Source organism: Patagioenas fasciata, chromosome 1 (genome assembly GCF_037038585.1).
Source record: "Patagioenas fasciata isolate bPatFas1 chromosome 1, bPatFas1.hap1, whole genome shotgun sequence".
Classification (NCBI taxonomy): domain Eukaryota; kingdom Metazoa; phylum Chordata; class Aves; order Columbiformes; family Columbidae; genus Patagioenas; species Patagioenas fasciata.
Genome location: NC_092520.1, coordinates 54,676,809 through 54,697,448, shown reverse-complemented (window position 1 = coordinate 54,697,448; position 20,640 = coordinate 54,676,809). Strand labels below are relative to the sequence as shown.

At 36.9% G+C, this 20,640-nt stretch overlaps 1 protein-coding gene across 2 annotated transcripts in view; it reads right to left on the bottom strand.

Moving 5' to 3' along the window:
• The window catches only part of GPC6 (glypican 6), a 786,144-nt gene that overhangs the window by 219,576 nt on the left and 545,928 nt on the right, over window positions 1-20,640 (bottom strand). The window lies entirely within an intron of this gene.

Genomic DNA, 20,640 nt, shown 5'->3' with positions numbered 1-20,640 from the left:
CTCAGACTTTTAAAATCATATGTACCACTACAATGTACATTTTCAGGTCAGAAATTCTACCTTGGAAAAGTGCACGTTAGGTAGTACTTGCAATAGCATCTTGTCATGGTGCAGTGGAGCATAAGTTTCTCATGCTGGAGTGACAATCTAGAGCAATGACAAAGGGCCACTGGTTCCTCAGTGATTTCAAAATTCCTGGACAGGAGAGTGCAAAGCAATGGCACTCCTTTCACCCATTCTGTTGGTTTATGAATAAATGCAACACTTCTAATATGAATTTGAAGGGATTAAACTGTTTTTCTATATTAATCGTAACTTGTGCTGAAAGCATGAATCTGACTTTGCACTGTAACAGTACATCCTAATCTGACTGGTGTAGTTTCTATTATTGAGATTGTACTAAAATGACACTTCCTTTTCTCTGGAATTTTTTTTTCCCTTTTTGATGTTAAATCACTGATTTATTGAGAACTATGCAGAACATACCCGTTATGCTAGACATTTTTACATGAAAATGGCTCTGTTAAGAGTTATAGCAGACGCTTCTGAGTTTGCTCAGAAGTGATTTTTGCCTTGGTTTCCTAGGGAAATGCACTTTACTAGCACAACACTCTGCTGGTGTGTGTAAAGGCATATTTATCCATCCTTTTCCAATAGCTTTTGAACTGTCAGCCAGTTTCAATCAAATTTGACTGATGACTTCTGGTTTCAGTAAATTAAGGTCCTACAAATTTCTTGAAAATAGACAACTGGGAGAAGAAAAGGAGAGAGGCTCTATTACTGATTTTATTGAGGAAAATGCTGAAGCATGAGGTCAGTTCCTCACAGATATAAGAGAATCCACGTGGACAAATGATGCTATGAATGACCCACAAGTTAAAAAAGCAACAGGGGAACTTTCACCTTATTAAACAGCAGGAAATCCAAATTCAATAAAGACTGGACTTCATTATTTCCACTGCTCAGAACTATACTTATCCAACCGTTTTATCTTTATACCTCCAAATCTTGAAGAGGACCATTTTTACAAAAGGGTTAGCATCAAAAGCAGGACATAAGCAGAATACATATAGTTATGGTCAACAGTAGAATATTCAAAATTACTTTGAAATTGCTGCTTTAAGACAGAGATATTTCTGTCTTTTGTAACTGACAGTTTTACCAGTTAAGTTTCTTCCATGCTTAAAATTATGCCTCTTCCCAGGCCCAGAAGTCTTGTCAATACAAAGCTGTCAGCATCTGGTTGACTCCTAAGTTCAACTGAAATCCACATGTTCTCTCATCTGCACCTTCCCAAGGCCACATTGTTATTTGTGCTGACCACATACACCCATAGGATCTTGACCTTGCACAAAAACTTCTTGACAATTTCATTATTGAAAAACATAACTAGAGGAGAGAAGACAGTACCTGTCTTTATATTTATATAAATCACAAATGTAGACTGAGAGTTAACTAGTTATCTTTCTCTCCCAGAGGTCCAGATGATATCCCTGACCTGCTAGAGCATGACCCTAAAGGCCAGTTAGAATATCTATTTACACTGGCCCAGTGAATCTTGAATTCTTCTTGCATTACAGAACATCTTTAACCACAGTACTCCCAGATACAGTCCACTGCAAAGCAGTCAGGATAAATTCTTACCACTCAAAAAAAGTAAGCAGGACACAGGTGTCTCATGTCTTGTCCGAATGTTTTAATATCCCCCATACAAAACGGTGACATCATCAACAGCATTTTACAAGAAAGGATGGTGCCTTTCTTTTGTTTAGAGAGAAGTAACACAGTTTTTGAGATAAGAGGCCAAGCTGTGACTCCAAGCAAGAAAACAGATGGAGAAATTTTCTAGGGAAGCCTCTGACACATCTATATCAGGTTCTGACAAAGACCGACACAAGCAGCTAGTTGCTGATCAAGATAGATGTTGCAGACCTCTGTTTCAGAAGATGCTGTCCTGGTGAAATAAAATACAAGCACAGATCAATCACTGTCTCTCAGGCCAAGTGTCAGGGACTGGTTTACATTCACATTGCTTACTGCTAGCACCTGCTGCTCCAAGATGGCCACGTCCCATACATAGTGTTTGGCACTACATCTCCTCTGGGTCCCACCTGGTGCCTGGGTGACTAAAATACATAATAATTAATTTTGTGTGGTTGTTTTTCAGCTCAAAGTGTTTGGAATAATAAATGTCAGTGCTGCAATGGGAGTAAACGGAAGCTAAATATAATATTGCATGTTTTGAAGTGAGTCAGGACATTACATTTGATAGTGCTTGGATTAACATTGGAAAGAAGGGAGGGGACAGGTACCTTCATGCAGCTTGATGCAGCTTTCTGGAGGCAGCCTTTGTCCTCCAAACAGTGCACAGGCACTGTGTGGAGAAAGTCAGATAGAGAGGTCCAAAACACACCCAGGAGGAGGGCTAACAGGTAGGCAGTGAGCTGAATACACGATGAGCCCTATTCTCAAGCTTGCTCCATATTCCCCCATTACTCAGCTGTACTGGTGTACCTTTAGGTGATCAACTCTTCCCATTTGTGGGACAGGGAAACACTGAAGTAGCCAAGTGTCAGTTCTCAGGTTTGGCTGTTTTTTTCTGTACCTTTATTTTCAAATAATACAGTCAGGTCATTTTCCTCCCTCAACAACAGCTGAAGTACCTTTCATGCATAAAATAATCAAATGTTGGTCTTACATTCTGAAATCTTGGTGAAAAAAAAGCAAAACCAAACCCAAAACAAAACATAAAAAATATTCAGCTTTGAGTGGGAGTATTCCAGAATGCTATGAATACATGAAATGTGGAGATTACCACAGAAAGTTGATTTTCAACCCCCTATAATTGGCTTGCTACTTCTCACTGCTGGCATATTTTATGAATGTATTTTCAAAGCCCATTTCTCACTGCCATTGTCAAAAAAAAAGTATTCAGAGTCTCTCACACCTAATGATACTTTTCTGCAGACCAGTCAAAAGGCAGATATTAATTTCATTCAGAAGTACTCAAAACCTGCATTTGCTGAGGGGAGCTGTTCCTCAGCTCAGGAGATTCAATGTTTTTTATGTAACTAATATTGGATATGGCTTTTTTTTTTTTTTTTCTGCATATCTTTTAAAATACATTGTAATTCGCTTTATGCTAAAAACAGCAGAGAAATTTGCATAGACTTCAAAGTTTAGAAATAACCGGTCCTTATGTAAATCGTATATTAGAAATCAAGCAGATCACACTGAATGACATAACTGGGGAAACTGCTGTAGAGAAGTAATTAATTATATCATGCTGTCTCCCTGACTGACTAGGACATCTTCATTTTGGCATAAACATACATGAAATGCAGCACATCAGAAGAGTGCCTTTCTGAGCTTTGATTGAGTCTAGTGGCTGCAGGACATGTTACATTATGGCATTTTGTAACATGTTCTGACAGCTTCAGCATTATATAGATATATGTTTTTGCATACATGCAAAAAAAACACCAAAAAGCAAGAATCTTACGGGCTTCATTATTGAACATTGTTTTCCCCCTTCAGAAATTCTAGGAGGAATATTGTTTCATTTAAAAGGCAGATTTTGCAATGGTGGACTTGAAATATAAATAATTGAGGAGAGAACTTCTTTGTGCAAAAGCCATGAAATTGTAGTCTCTTATAACACTGCATTTGCAAAGACTGCTTTGTTATGTATTTGACCTGTTTTCATAATCAAAAGCCTCGGTTTTGTCAGGTACACAAATATAAATCTTTTTTTCTGATATAAAAAATCAGATTAACTGATTGAACAACTGGTCACTTAGAAGGATCAAGTGCACTGATGTGGAGTTTCTCTACTTGTATTTATAAGGGATTTATTACTGAAGTAATGTCATCTGAAAACAAAGCAACATTGAATGTACCTAAACTCACAGCATAAAGCCATACCTAGGTCCAGATCCTGTGATTTCTTGGCATATAATAAAATCTGTCAAATATGAACAAAATAAATCAAAACTGAGTGCAATCTCAGAGACCACAAGAGGGTACACAACTCCTTCCTACATTTCTTGTGCACCCAAACGAACTGATCTGATTTGGAATCACATGGAGTCATCCTTAGCATGATGACCTTGGGCAGAAAATGCTGGGAGCCCAATTCTAGTGCTTCCTGTCCTTTCTTCTTTCCTTTCATCTTTACTTAACTTCAGTACAAAGACTAAAGTTCAGTACAATCACTCACTGCTTTTCATTATGTATCTTTGACACTGTCTTCTCAACAAGTTACAATTACTCCCTATTGATTTTTATTGCTGTTCCGTTTTAATACTGGGAAAAGTGGGTAAAGCTTAGCTGGCAACGATGTTTTTCTTCCTTTTTACCTTTCTTTTCTTCAAACAAGATTTGCTCACTGTTGGATGCAAGTGATTCATTTTTCTTCTTGTCCATATTTTTTCTGTTTTTATGAGCAGTATGTTACTGCTGATTTCATGTAATAATCTAGACATCAAGCAAGTTCTTTTCAGCAGATTTCAGCTGAAAATATGTCTGTGTGTATCTATAAGAACTTTATAGAAATATTCATAATATATTTGAATGCTTAATTGATTTAATTCTCATTGTCCCAATCTTGCTCTTAGATGCCATTATTGCACAATCTGGAATAACAATGGAAATACTGTATCAGTCATGCTCAATTGGGAATTTATTTTGTAGAAGGTTAATTTGAGAATATTTGCTTATATCAACTGAAAGTCTAGTCTAATATTAACCTTAAAAATAGTGATCTTTTTAACAGTTGATAGCATCCCAGATGACTGAAAATTAGAAGGCCTGGTTTCAGTACTACAGCTTTGTCCTAGTGCCTTTGACTTGATGCTTGAGTTATACCAAAATAACACACTATAGCCAGTTAAACAACTGCAAGATTCCCACAGTTCTGGGATATCATATCTCAAGAATATGATGGCATAAACCATGGTAAATTTAATTTTAATATTTTCATATCCAATAAAATACTATTCTAGAAAAGATATATTTTTTAGAACTATATACTAATTACACTCTTAGAATTTCAGGATAATAAAACTGAGCCCTAGAAAATGTTTAAAATGTAAAAAAAGTAATTACACATTTACCATGTGATACAAACTGTGCAGCATTAAGAACTTAGCCCACTGCAACTCAGAGAAATCACCTAATTTTTTTCTAAAATAAGAGGAACATTTAGCCACTGTTCTTGTCCAAGTGAGATGTCATTTTCCATTATTTATGATTTTGAAAATGTGAGAAATATGGCAACTGGGTTTCTTTGCAACACCTATTAAAATTTGAGGCATTTTTGACACTTATTTGGTCATCTCAACATGTCTGTTATATTCTGCTTTGTGTATAGCTCTGGAAAGAGGAAAAATATTGCTCCTCCATTTTACAGACGAAAAAGTAAAACATCATAAGCAATTTTAAAAGGTATTGAAATGGATAAAACTCTTAAAGTTATGCACCAGAATATTTCAACACTGCTCATAGGTATTGCTCTCATCTGTGATTTGTCTAAATTATCATAACATATAATTCTGAAACTGGCTGCAGGAAAATAAGGACTGCAAGTCTCTAAGTGATTACATCAGGAAGCTGTACATCAAATCAGGGTTGGAGAGATGAATTGTGGAATTTCACAATATCCTCAGAGAAGTCAAGGGCAAAAAAACCACAAGGACAAAATGTTCAGATGTTTACTTGGGTGAGACTGAACCTCTATTTTCAGTGGAAAAGAATAGCTTCTATTTTTAGGAAAGTAGGAAAATTACTTACCAGATTATCTGAATACAGAAAATCCAGACTTAGAAAACCACTTCAAAATCTGCAGTCACAAGGATATTTTGTGTATAGCTATTTTTTAAATCTCTTGAATCACTTCTGAGTGATGCTTTAAAGCTATTTTTTTTTTTTACAATGTAAGTTTTTACAAAATAAAATGTTTGAATGTTCAGATGTAAATATTTAAAAGTTCTTCTTGAATCCTGTTTTACCTGTCAGAGGTGTAATGAATTTCAAAGAAACAGGGTGTAAAAATGGTGTTTGATTATAAATATGTTTGAAACAGGAATTTCTTACACTGAAAACAATGCAAGCTGGGAAAATACTCCAGGATATGGGGTTTACATCCCATGAGATATTTATTATTGACCTGAAAAATCTGCCCTACAATTTTTTTTCAAAAAAAATTTATCTTTCTCATCTGTTGTTAGAGTAAGTCCACATTAAATAGAATTTTAGGTATGGATTCCATCTGTCATTTTCCCAGCATTTCAAGGGCAAAGCTAAGGTGAACAATCTTTGAAATAATTTCTTCCTTCTACTCCCAGGAGATCTGAAGTTTTCTGTTACACAGAAGTAAGGAAGGAATCTCACATCTGTTAGGCTTTTTAAATCCCACCATTTCTTCTGGAACATAAACTTTAAGACATTCTCTTAATAAAAAGTAGTTCTTCTGCTTTCTTCCCACAGAAAAAAACTCACTGTATTTTACTTGAAAGGGAGTGTGCTCATTCCTTACAGCCTTGTTTAGAAAAGTCTGTGGCCTCCACAAGATAAGAGGGACTTGGTTTAGAGGAAAGCATGTGCTAATTTTTCCAGGACTGAAAATAAAATGGCACATGAGTGCAGGCAACAGCGTCAGAAAAAACCCTGAAAATCCTACTTCAAATAATCTGGGGAGCAAAAAGAAAATCCATAAAAGTCCAGCATTTTAGAAGAGGTCCTTAGTATGATTTCTGGACAAGACACATATAAAAATCTGACCTATACTCCCTTACAAAACAGATTCATTTCAACCTAAAACCAGGCATCTAAAATAGATGCTGATTACTCTCTCTTGTGGTGTTTTAATGACTCATCTGTGTGCAAATATCTTCATGTATATGTTTAAAGTTAAGCAAGATGAATCTGCTTTTTTTCCAACTAGAAAAGCGGCAGGATGCTGCCGAGCAATGATGTGCAGTTGCCTTTGCAGAACAGTCGGAAGAGCCAAGTTGGAAAAGGCATTAAGAAAGAATGGCGAGGAAACAAATGACAGATTAGGCTCTGCATGATCAAGCAAAAGTGCCTCTGTGCTCACTGGGAGTAAAAAACTTCATCGCGGGGAAGTAGGTTGAATATTGCCCAGATACAAATCAGAAATAGAAGGGGAGGTCCTTGATAATCTGGAAATCAAACCCCCAGATAAGCAGGAGGGAAAACTCTGAGAAAGGGTTGAGATGATAGAAAAAGAGAAGAGCTGCCACAGCAGGAGATAATGATCAAATTAGAGAAGTTAGACACGTTGTGCACCAGTGTCTGGATAAGAAAATGATGTGAAGAATGGTCAAAGTCAGTTCTATCTACACACCCAAGAAGCTTGAAATGCAGAGTACATACCAGAGTCTTGCTGACTGCCTATCTATGGTTCACAGTGCCAAACAAGAAAAGCACTCGAAAAGAAAATCAGTTCTCTCAGAGAGAAAGAGAGAGAGAGCAGCAAAAGTGTTCTGGTCACTTCTAAGTTCTCACAAGTACTCACAAGTAAGTCTTGTTTGCTGTTCACTGACCTGTGAATTGTTTTACTGACATTAAAAGGGCAGGAAGCTCAGAGTGGTGCAGAGAGCTGGGGATGGTTTAGTTGTGCAATATCAGCAAGAACACACTAGCCCTGATGAGGAAGAAATAATTACATACATTATACTGGCAGTCTTGGTCAATGGCGAGTTATGCAATAATTCGAGGTGACAAGTGACAACAGATTGACCAAACATGTTCCAGCTCCTTCCTGCTCTAATAAACATGGATTGAGTTACAATGCAAAGACACTTTATAGCAAGGTGATCACTATCTGAATTTGTTGACAATGGCAATCTCCTATACACAACAAATAAGTATATGCAGATTCCTTACAGGTACTTCCCTGCGTGACTGATGAATTTTCTGAGTTGCCTATTAGCATCAACTGAAAGGTAGAGACTGAGTAGACTAGGACTAAAAGGAAGGTATTCTCCTAGAGAAAGAAATAAGATTGTAGGGATAGTGAAGCAGGCAATTCCCAGGTTGACAGCTTTGTCCACTTGTTAAGTTTGATCATATTCCTACATTGAATATTTTTCAAGTGTGTTCTAAGAGTAAAATGCCCTGGGCTATTTGGAAAAAAAACCCAAACAAACAACCAAACAAACCACAAATAAACAAAAAAGAAAACAAAGGCTAACAAAGAAAACACAACCAAAACCAAACAACCAAAAAAAAAAAAAAAAAAGACCATCCCAAAAACCCCAAAAAGCAAATGAAGCTCCATAGAAACAAAACATGATTTTTCAGGTTGCCCATATCCTTTGTCTTTCTCCACGAAATTCAAAAAGCCAAATAACAAAGAATGCTGGGTTTGAAATGAAACTTTAAATCTGATTGTTAGCAATAAGCTGGTCATACCTTGTCAGAGACAAGATGGTTACAAAAATACAGTCATCAGTTCATCAAGAAATGCAAAGCCTGCTTTAAAGACTGAGTATTTGCTGAAGACCCTACAGCACAGTAGAAAGCAAGATGTTGGTTATCTGGGACACAACAGAATTTAATGCTTTGGTTATGCTCCTGTTTCATTTCACAAAGTGAATGAAGCACAAGAGGGAACACAATAAACAGGACAGTAAAACAAACTCTATGTGGATTGTATGCAAGTACAGAGATTGAAAGGGAATATCTTAAATTATTTTCCTGATTTCTAAAGTGAAGAAGGGTACCAGTTCTTTAATGTATCCCAGCAAGGTTCTGGTCAGATACAATGCTGGGTTCTAATAATCAACCACAGGCTCCTCATTATGATATGCAATGTCTTGGTAATATATTTAGGGTAGCACAGAAGTGAAGAGATGCTTTATAAATAGCACACCATTTATTGATAGGATCCATAAATTCCCACTGCGTTATGTGGGCCTAAATCATGTGAGATCATCTTCTAGCTCCATGTTAACATTTCCTCTTTTATGGTCTTTCAAATGCTCTTGTTAGATTTTCACAAAGTTACGTGTAAATATAAATACCACATATAAAGTATTTAACATATGCTCAAGTGCACCCTGGGATGATGACTATGGTCTGGAATGACCTGTTTATGGGATGTGTGCCCACTTTTCTGCTGAGTATTGCACTTGCAGCTTTTGGAACTGAATAGCAGAAAATAAATTTGCACCTTCATATCATCATTTAAGCATTATGTAATGTTATGTAGTTTTATTTTATTTTAAGTCTCTTCCTGTTAAGTCCTTCTCTATAGACACAAACCGTAAAAAACCGAGGGGTCCTCATAAGCATCAGCATGTCCTACTTCCAAGTGAAATAGAAGCACAGTAAGGCAATTAAACAGGGAATAGTTAGGGGAACTAGTGTCCCTACAATAAGACCAGGGATGCCTCTCAGTGTTTTGTCTCTGAGTTATGCACTAAACAAAAACATGGTCCAAAGTACTACCCCTGGATGACTACATAATAGGAAGTCATATATGCAATTGCCCTGAGAATGTTTTATTGGATTATATTAAAACAAACTAGTCTTTTGTAAAATATACAACTATCTTCTTCCTTCACACTCATGTCCACATGAGCATACAAAATCTAAAATTGTGTACATATAGAGCAAAATCAGATGCACTGTCTTGTTCCCTGATAGTTAACAGAAGGGTGAACTGCATCAACAAAATGCCTTTATTATACTTAGTATCATAAACTCACAGTTTTTATAAACATAATTTCTGGAAAATATTCTAATGGAAAGTAGGGACTTTGTAGCATGGGTATGAAATAAGCATGTATCTAATGAAAGAAAATTTGTTGAGTTCAAACTGGTTATTTGAACAAAGTTCACACTTGCAGGAAGCAGACTTGGATCTACACAAGCAAAATATATCTGATAATCAGATTCACTTATTCCTTTTCTGTAGAGACAGACTAAAATGTGTAATTTACTATTAAATCTTCATTTAACCAGCCATGAATTTAATATTGATGTACTAAGCAGAATTAGAGTCTACAAGCATATGAAAACATTCCCTTTAGTATTTTGTTCTTGAAAAATTCTCAGCACTTTTTTCTTCCTTTACTCAAAACTGAGCAAGAAAATGCGTTCGGTGTTGGACTGGCTATGGCCTAGAAGGCAGCAGATCTATAAATATGAAAATTTAAAGTAGATATGAAACTAGGGAAAAAATATAGCATAAGATTATTTTCTTTTGCTTAGACTTTTTGCCATAGTAACTTAAAAACCAACAATTTCAGTTTTCACTCCTGACTACTGTAATCGTCTTGATTTACAGTTCCCACTTTCTTGAGTGAAGAAATCATTCATTTATGTATTATGATTTAGATATTTTAGTAGCCCTTGAAAGCACTGATGCTATATCATCCTCGGTGGGATGGAAGTGCTCTGCAGTACACGCTGAAGCCCCTGTACCAGAAGCACACTTCCCAGCCTTTGGCTAAGATCAAGATGATCATCTCTTCTTCCCACTTTAATATCTGATTTATCTCCAGCTTGAAGATTTTATATGAAATGGATTTGGAGGGAAGGGGAAGGAGTAACAACTTCTTTCATCCACTCCACGCATCAATCCAAAACTGCAGTACTGCGGCTGCATTGTGACCTTGTGTCAGGATGTGATATCTCTGCATAAAACCACCCTGTGTGCTTTGATCTTTGTTTTGGTCAAATCTAGACCCATGGTGCTTCTGCAGATCTTTCTGGTGATGCAATCAATAGCCACAATGTCACCCACCCCCCTGCATCTATGTACTCCATGGGAGGGATGCGGCCACTGCAGCTATGTGCTTCATGGAAGTCTCCTGAAATCTCATGTCAGATAGTGTTTATGAGGAAGGCTTGTAACTGTGAATCATAGGATCATGGAATCACAGAATGTCCTGAGTTGGAAGTGACCCACAAGGATCATCAAGTCCAACTCCTGTCCCTGCATATGACAGTTCCACAGTTCACACCATGTGTCTGAGGGCGTTATCCAATCACTTCTTGAACACTGTTCAGCTTGGGGCTGTGACTGCCTTCCTGGTGAGCCTGTTCCAGTGCTCCACCACCCTCTGAGTGAAGAACCTTTTCCTAATGTCCAACCTAAACCTCCCCTGGCACATCTTCCTGCCATTCCCTCGGGTTCTGTCATTGGTCACCAGAGAGAAGAGGTCAGATCCAGCCCCTTCTCCTCCCCTTGTGAGGAAGCCATAGACTGCGATGAGGTCTCCCCCCAGTCTCCTCTTCTCCAGGCTGTGATCACCCTTGTCCCTTCTGGTGTCACTCTTCCCAACAGACTTCCACAGATTTTTTCAAAATAATTTAGACCAGAATTGTGCTGTGGACTGAGCCAGCCCTGAATACACCTGCAGTCAGACCAGGGCAAGGATTTTTGTATTTTTCCACCAGCATGCTATATTCTCCTTTAACAAAGCACGAGATTTCTCTAGCTTGTTAAATAAGATGTCAGTCCTTTCTAGATGGTAAAATCCCCATTCGTGTTGAACCTGAAACGACCACACAGATTGGACTGAATGATAATTTGACCCATGTCTCTAAGTGTCAAATGACTGAATTTACTGCCATCTAAGTCAGAAAATCCAGTAAAAGTAAAATACAGCACTATATAATGGCTACCTGGCAGTAAATTTGTATTTAAGCTATTTCATTGCCATTTGTCTTTATCTGATTAAGCCACCCTATTTATAAAACATGCTGGCATACAATTTATATACAGCAATATAATCCACCTAGTGGTCTGGCTTCCAGAACCACAAGGATAAACACGCTCAAACCATAAAGGCACTCAATGCCAGATATCCATTTATAATTCCTGCTGAAAGATGTCTCATTATTACCATCTCCGGTATGGATGAACTGTCAGCTACACTACCACAACCTCTTTCAAAACCTTTTAAGAGTAAGGAAAGTCTCAATCATGTCCAAAACACAACAGTATCTCACAAATTGGTAGAGATTTCCTCATTATTGCAGTAACATCATTAACCTTCAGTGAAGAAGACAACACAGGTATTATTGCAGTGAAGTTAGCACTACCGTAAACTTTTGACAAAGAGGTCAAATTTTCCAGCGGATATGAGAATACCACAAGCTTGATAGCATCCTGTGTACCTAAAGGTGGATAGTGGAACAGATTCTGAACCCAACAACTTTGGTCCAGGTACCACAAACTATTATAAAAAGTACAATTTCGCTGTGCCTGTCCATTCAACAGAGTGTGTTGTTTCTGCATTTCTACATTTCTCTAGAAATAAATGTCCTAAGTAGAATACTTAATACTATTCTTAAAGACCTATGTCTTATAAAGCTGCTGAAATAACTACCAAGGTTTTTATTTACATGGGCAAGTACAGTGAGGTTCAAAGCTAAGCAAGGTCTCCTGGATATTCCATCCACCACCTGGATTTAAGGGATTGCTTCCAAAGCAAGAGTAAATTTGCTTATGATTACTTGATTTTGAGAATCCCTACATAAGATACTTACAACAGCCAATTAAAGCGAACAGTAACTGGATTCTGCAGCACAAGTATCTCTGGTCAAAGAAGCAAGCTAGGATCACTTGCTGATTCCCCATGTCAGTAAAATGCCATTTGATGGATGGTCTCAAAATTAGTTATGGAGTTCAGTTTCAACTGGGTACATGCAGTTCGCTCCTCTCTCCTCAAAAGACAGTTTTCTAGTTCATACCAAAAAATCATGTCATAAAAGTGGTCTTTTTTTGCTGTTTGCTGATTTTACATCTAATTTTGCTATCACCACTCTGCACCTCAAACCACACTTCTGCAAATATATACCATGAACAGCTCACAGAAAAGTAACCTGATAAAATAAGTCAATATTTGTGATTTTTTTCTTTGTTGGACACTGTTATATCATTTTGATGGACCTCAAATAAATGAAATTAAAAAAGAAACAAGCTAAAGGAAAAAAAGACATGAACTTCAAGTTTGCAGAGTTTATAAAACAATACTTCTAACGTGAAGATTTCCATAGCAGCAAACATTCCAAAATAAAGTACACAGGTAAGGAATGGTTGCTACTAGTTGAAAGGCTAAACTTGCTTTCTGACTTAGTCTAGCAAATGTAAAATTGGTTTCTAGTTGCAACTAGTCATAGAATCATAGAACCATTTAGGTTGGAAAAGATCCATACAATCATTGACTCTAACTGTTAACACTGCCCAGTCCACCACTAAACCAAGTCCCTAAGCACCACGTTTACATGGCTTTTAAACACCTCCAGGGATGGTGACTCAACCACTTCCCTGGACAACCTGTTCCAGTGCTTGGCAACCTTTTCCAGGAATAAATTTTTCCTGTTGTCCAATCTAAACCTTCCCTGGTGCAACTTGAGGCCATTTCCTTTCATCCCATCTCGTGCTCCTTGGGAGAAGACACCCATCTCACTACAATCTCCTTTCAGGTAGCTGTAGAGAGTGAGAAGGTCTTCCCATAGTCTACAATAAATTTTTCCGTCATTGCATCCATCTGTTTTTTGCAGTAACCCTCCCCATCTTGCTGAATGTCCATCTCTCTATTGCCTCAATACTTTTGTTTTGCCCTAAGCATGCTCAGATGCTTTTGTGCAACCAGAATAGCCAGAACAGAACAAAAGCAAAAGACACTGTGTCCTTAGGTCACAAAAATAACCTGAAAATGTTCAGCACTTGAAATACTATTCATAAGTGGGATGGTCTGAACAATGGTTATGTTAAGACTTTGTTCATTGTGGATTTGGTCCTGTGATTCACAGCAGGTGAACGGACCATTCCTGCCTTCAGTTTTGGGCTAGATAGATGTGAGGTAATCTCACCTAACTGTATAAATCTACAATTTAGGTAGCAATCTCTGATGTAGTAATTTGGAACCCTTTTAGAGATAATGGAGAGAAACAAACACAGGCCTTAGTCAATCTTAGGTTTAAGTAGGTACACGTCACAGATTTTAGGTAGGAAATTGTTATAAAACACACAAATGAAAAAGCTTGGAGTCGTTTTAATGTCAACACCAAACACTATCTACATTTGCTTTCACTTTCCCTATACTGTTCTTTTCTTGTCTTGGCCAGTTGACCTAGTCAGTTGTTTTGGTCGATTGATTACCCTCCAACCATAGAAACGTGTTTCACCCAGACCTTGTTCCTGTTCTCCTTGTGCAGGAGACTATCTGGGCTTTCAAGGAGAACAAAAAATGGAGCTGTGAGGATGGCTGATTTTTTTCTTAATATAGAAAGGTCAGTTTTTAGTAACAAGATCAGAGTATGTCAGGTGGCCCAGACCTGCCCTTCGCTCTGTACCAAAACACCAGAGTTGATCCTGTTTTTCTGTCTGCTACAACTGCATGTGTAAAACCCAAAGACAGCTTTACCAAAAACCATTCAAATAACAAAGTACAAAATAATGCTGCAGAACTATTTCCTTGTACAAAATGACTCCTAGAAGTGGGTTCCTACTATAATGAGCCCTTTACAACCCATGTTCCCACATCCCCTTCTACCTACCACACTTTTGACTTACTGCATGAATGCACTTACAAAATGGTGAGATCAGTGACATCAGTGCTGCTAGAGACTGGATGAAAAGAACTGCTGAGCACCTATTATGACAAGGAAAACTTAAATAAATAAATAAGAAATAATGGGTTGACAAAGAGAAATACATTGAGCCAAGCCTCACATTTTGAAACACAGAAAGTGGCCTCTCTCTCATGCTCTCTCTTTCCCTCTCTCCCTACAGTTGTCAAGGGCAGTGGCAGACAACCTGAACCAGAAATAATTTCACTATAGCTGGATGTCTTCATTCTGAAGAAAAGCATTAACAAAACTCTTTGTATATTATCTTTCCAATTTAGATGCACATATTCCCTCTTTAGTAGGTGAAAACAGATGTGAAAATTTTAACACTATTAGGAACACAGGTGTACAAGAAAGAAATTTCTTTAATCTTCTGTTTTTTAACATAAAGATCTTGCTATATTATCATTTAATGACTAAACACATGGTACTGAACTAGCAATCAAATCTTTTGAATGTCTGATTAGTAAGTGGCAAGTAGAGATGGATATTACAGGAAGCTATTACGTTATTTACTCATCTAATACACTGACTTTTTATGTCTCTTTCTCTCTTAGGAAAAGTTTTTAAATGAGAATAACATTTGCAGGAGAAAAGTCCAGACCATGGATTAAATAACACTTGTCTATCTCACTAAGAGTACAGTACATTGTCTTGCAGAAGGCTGTGTTTGTTTCATGCATCATATTTATTATCTCTTATGTCCTGTGAATTATATGTTTTATTCTTATTTTATTTAAAAATAATATAAAAATACAGTATACAAGACAAAAAAGAGGCCAGGGAGATGAAGGTTTCATAAGTACAGTGAGATACAATGAGGATCAGATTAAACTCTGCAGGTTGATTTTACTTATTACTCTGATCCAAAATGAAAGTTAATTTTACTTCCTTTATGTAATTATTTGGAATCTAAATCTCTCATCAACTTTTAATGAAACTTTAGTTCCACTGAGTTATGATTTTTCCCTCAATACAATTATTATTTATGTAAGATTCTTGTCCTGAACAAGGCTGTGTTCACATGGTACAAGCACAGAATTAGATGTTTCAATGTTCTAAAATGATAAACATAATCATACATTTAAAATCTGAATTCTTACCATTTTTACATATTATTTTTCAGACATTAACGTTATAATGACTACCCGTTACGTTTTCTTAACTGTTGAGTCTTCAAATCTCTGTATTAACACAAAATGTGGGACTGGGTCCACAAGAAAAATTAAACCTGAATTAATGATAACTTCATATTAGTCACAATTTGCCAAATAGTTCTGATTTAGAATCAAGAGAACCAAGGATACAATAGGAAAACAACATTAATTTTGGTTGTTCAGTGAATGTTGGTGTCATTTTGTAGATGCTTAAGCTTTCCTAAGAGATTCCTATAGCAAAGCCCTTGCTGTTGTATCTTATGTCCCAATGAAGTACTTATTAACTCCTTGTGGGTCCCAAATAAATGACTTGCTTTAGCATGAACAGTAACTTTAGACTCTTCTTCTAGAGATGGTGAAAAAAAATGTTTTTTAAACCACTCAAGAGGAGCAGGAAAACCATTCGAACATTGATTTGTTTGAATGAAATTTAGAGAAATTTTGATCTGAAAATCTTCAGAGACTTCAAGACATGTTTACTGCACTCTGAATTATTTGAGGTCACAGACTATTCTGAATGGAAGAATGAAAACATTTGCTTGCTTGCATTTTGTGGGAAAATGACAGCATGTGAAAGTATAATAAATGAAAATCTTCTTGAGTGCTTATTGCCATCCCCTACTCACTTATGAACACAAAAGAAAAGTGAAGATGAAGCTGCATACATCAAAATTGAGTGCAGTCTATTCTGGGAACCATTTATAGTGTAAGTAAAAGTGTAATTAAATAATGACTTCATTTCAGTAAGATCCCATGATAAGAATCAATAGTCAGGCCACTGATCTTGCATTAATTTGCCCTTACATCGTCACTAAATCTTGTCACAGTCACACTTTTGTGACACCCTGAATTAACCTTGACTATAACCTTGGCTTTAAAATAGAAGCTTTTCGTTTTTTTTCTTCCCCTCTCCAAAGGCTTCAATGGCTGTTTTCTGGGATTAATCATGTCGAGCAGAACTCATGTATACAAGACACGAGCTTCAATTCTAAAAGGTGTAACAGTGTATCAGTCCTTGCCCAAAAATGTCTTTGATAACATAATGAAAACTGTTACATGTTCAACTTATGAGGATCTTTGCTGAAAAACAATTGCATACTCCTTGGAAGTAAATACTGCATTTTAGTCATTAATCCAAAAATGTGTTAGAAAATACAACATGTAAAGAAAAAAAAAAGTCAAAAAGTTACAATTTGATTTTGGGCCTCCTGTTGGTGTGTATTTTTTTTTTCCATATGCAAAGAATCTTCTGATCTTCTGCAAGTCAACGATCAGCACATGCAATACATTTTCATTTTGACTGGATTGTATTTTCTGGATGAGACTTTGTATTCCTGCAAACATAAAAGGTTTCTCACTCCTTACATCTCTTTACAGATTTACTGAAAAATGAATTGCTTCAGAAAATTTTATGGATACTACTTTATCGCTTTAAAACCATATGAATGCAAACATAAAGTGGCTCCCTGTCCAGGCTGATAGATCGGGTTTTATGGAGAGACAGCATTTTCACTTCAGGGTTTGTTAAGAAATGAGAAGTCGCAATGAATCTTTACTGCTCTGGAAATACAAAACATGCTCTTTCAATTCTGTCTAAAGATTTCATATTATGCAATTTCTTCTTTGGTGATACTTCATTAAGTTGCACAGAAAACTCATTATCTTCCCACTCCAAAAAAGTCAATACAATAACTGGATCTTCTTAGTAAAAGAATCAGCTTCAGATTATTTGCTTTCCTGGAGGCTTAGAAGCATCCTGGCCTTTGGAGCTCAATGTGATCCTCGCCTTCCTGGTCTGAGGTCCATGGAGGGCCCCACCCTACGTGTTGCAGTCCACCATGATCCTGGTGCCAGACCTGGCTAGGTTGCTTTCAGCAAGATACTGGATTGTCTTCTGCCTTTGTCTAGGAAATGGAATATCTAGCTGTTTACCTAAAAGGTGCCTTAGTTTTGAGAGTCGACATGGGTTCATGAAGCTCAGCCTTCAGACTGCAAAGATAGTACCAACAGAAAGGAGAGAAAGGGAGATCAAACAGCTGAGCATCATTTGCTGTTTTACATTCCTGTATCTGTGTGTTGTGCAACATGGAAGCAGAAAACGTACTGATGTAATTTTCTACATCATAACAGCCATAGCAAGAAACTCAGTTACAAGGAGTGAAAGGAATTTTAGTATTTTGTATGTCTAGAATTCCTTCATGAGTGTTTTTCATGGCAGTTCTATATTGTAATATATTGTGTTACTGTTTCAGGCAGTTTGGAAGTATAAATACCAGTATAAATAAATGAAGGAACAGCACAGACTCAAGAATTTGGTGATACTCAGTCACTCATAGCTGTGACCACTCCGAGGCGCACTGTTGGCATCCAACACCTACAGTATCACACACAAACCAATGTCATACTAACTGTAAATCACAAGTCTGTTTTATTTTGTGGAGTTTCCCAATACTCATTGTTCATTTCATTTTCTAAATTTAAACTTGCAAAATTAAGCAAACAGGAACTCAGCTGGCCTGAATCTACTGAATTCTCCAAAAGACAGAAAGTCCTAAGGGCAAATGAACAAGCTTTTGAAAGGTTATTATTTCATCCAGCATAATTTACATTTTTAATACAATCTTCGATTGGTAGTACTATGTTCCTTGTTAACCATTTGTTTTGCTTTCCTGTATTCAAGGACACTCAGAAGCAAGAGAAGGCAACAGCTCAACAAGAAATTGGTACAAAATATATAACATTCTTCTTATAACTGTGTTTTTAGAAAAGCCACTGCCATACAGATTTGCACTTATTTCTGTCTTAATCTTCATGCATATGGATTAATGCCTGGTTTTGTATGACCAAAGAAAAGACTTATCCTTGTTACTTAACTGAACAATTCTTCTATAAAATTCAGTTTTAGAGTTTTAATAAAAGCGTAATAGTTAGTAGTAAAGGTTAATCTACTCTACAGTATTATTTAAAATCCATATAAAAAACTAAGGGAGCTGTTGGGAGTTAGAGTTGACAAGTCAGCATTACATGTGCTTTGTCAATTTTCTTACTGCCAAACATCCAAACATAAAAGGACCGTTTTCCAGCACTCTCAGTATTTAGCTGACATTAGGTTCTTATATTAGGCCAGAGAGGGCAACTAAACAAAGCAAACCAAAGTAACATTAATGCAATGTTGATAAGCTAGTGCCTGCCATTCAATCTTCACAGCAGTCAGGGTATCCAGTAGCACCAAAGAGAATCAAGCAAGAACAAAGTAGATTTATTGCCACTAATGAGTGACCACAAGAATGTTTGGAAATGTGCATTGCACCCCATTTTCTTTTTGGTTTTGACATTTTTATGTGGTAGAGAAGATACAGACAGTGGGTTTACTTCTACACAGGATGAGCTAAGAGTTAAAGAAAAGACATTCTGTGTTCCATACTGGCAAACTAACTACATTTTTTTCCTGGAAGCTAATGAGACAAAACTAATATCTGCTTGTCCTTCATCCCATAATACACTTATTACAAAACCACTATTCAAATTACAGTCACATTTTATTAAACAACAGATGGTCTTATCTAAATTGATTGGTTAATTCAGGTTCATGATTTCTTATTAATAAAGTCACAACAATGAATCAAGCCTTCCTAGAACTCTTCATGAAGCCAGCCATGTCTTGCAGTTAATGACTGCTATTCAAGAAGAAGCAGCTTATGGGAAGGCCATTTGTATAAAGTGTATTACTGCAGTTCCTTATGAATCTTCATTATTTTCTCCTGTAAGAGCATTTCTTCTACCACTGATAGGTCTCAGAGTCTATTTTCCCATTGTGGTGTAAATGAAGTAAATGAAGATAATCATAGTAGAAAAATCTATGAAACCGACATGACATTCAACTTTATAGAAAAGATTTTTTCTCCCAGAAGAGATTTCAAATCAAACAAGTTTTTCTAAACATATAATAACTTTCCTGCTATAAACTTTCAACTAGTAAAATATTTTTTAAAAAAACGAACAGGAGAAACCTGACTATAAGAACTTTCTGATTATCATATATGGAAATAGAAATTTTATTTTTGCTGCACGTTTTTATTTTTCGTCTAAGCATTATGTGTAATATTGCACTATGGCCTCTGTCTCACAGAATGTAATTTAAAATTCACATTGTTATCTCCCTTATGCTAATTCTGCAGATAAAAAACCTGAACTGCTCACTGAAGACAATACAGTATAAGTCTGTCCTTCTTCAGGAAGCATTAAAAGGGGGTTTAATTTCCACTGACTGAAAAGTTGTCCTTCCTGCAATGCCTTTTTGCATGTGGTCTGAAGATCAGGGTCACTGGAACAAATATACCACTCTCTTCACAGGGCTTGCGTACCTCTGGCTTCCCCTACGAGAGACAGAGCTCTCCTGCAAGCTAACATACAGTTACAATGCCTGGAAGATATTCAGTGAGAGAGTTCTCTCTCTTATACAGAGGATGTATGAGCAGGCTAACCCGTGACAACAGCAGAGTTGAAAAAGATGCAAGCCCATGACAGAAAACCTAGGGTAAATTCTGCCAGACATTGAAATGCCCCAAATGCAAAACTGGCTTACTTTGTACGCAGCTGCCAGTGTCTTTGCTCTGGGATTATGATACAAATTTGATGGCCACGCTCAAACAAGATTAGCAGTAAGGCTGGATTTTTCACACCTGAAGTGAAAAATGAGTCTAGTTCTTAGTACAAGTCAATACTTTACTTGTGCTTAGGGAGATCGCTGAGACTGAACCAGGTGTGCTCAGAGGAGTTTGATCTGATTGGTATCTCCCTGTGGCAGAGTCAACAGACAGTCTGCTTTGGTGGCAATGTACCACAGTTTGGAGTGAGCCCTTTTTCTAGG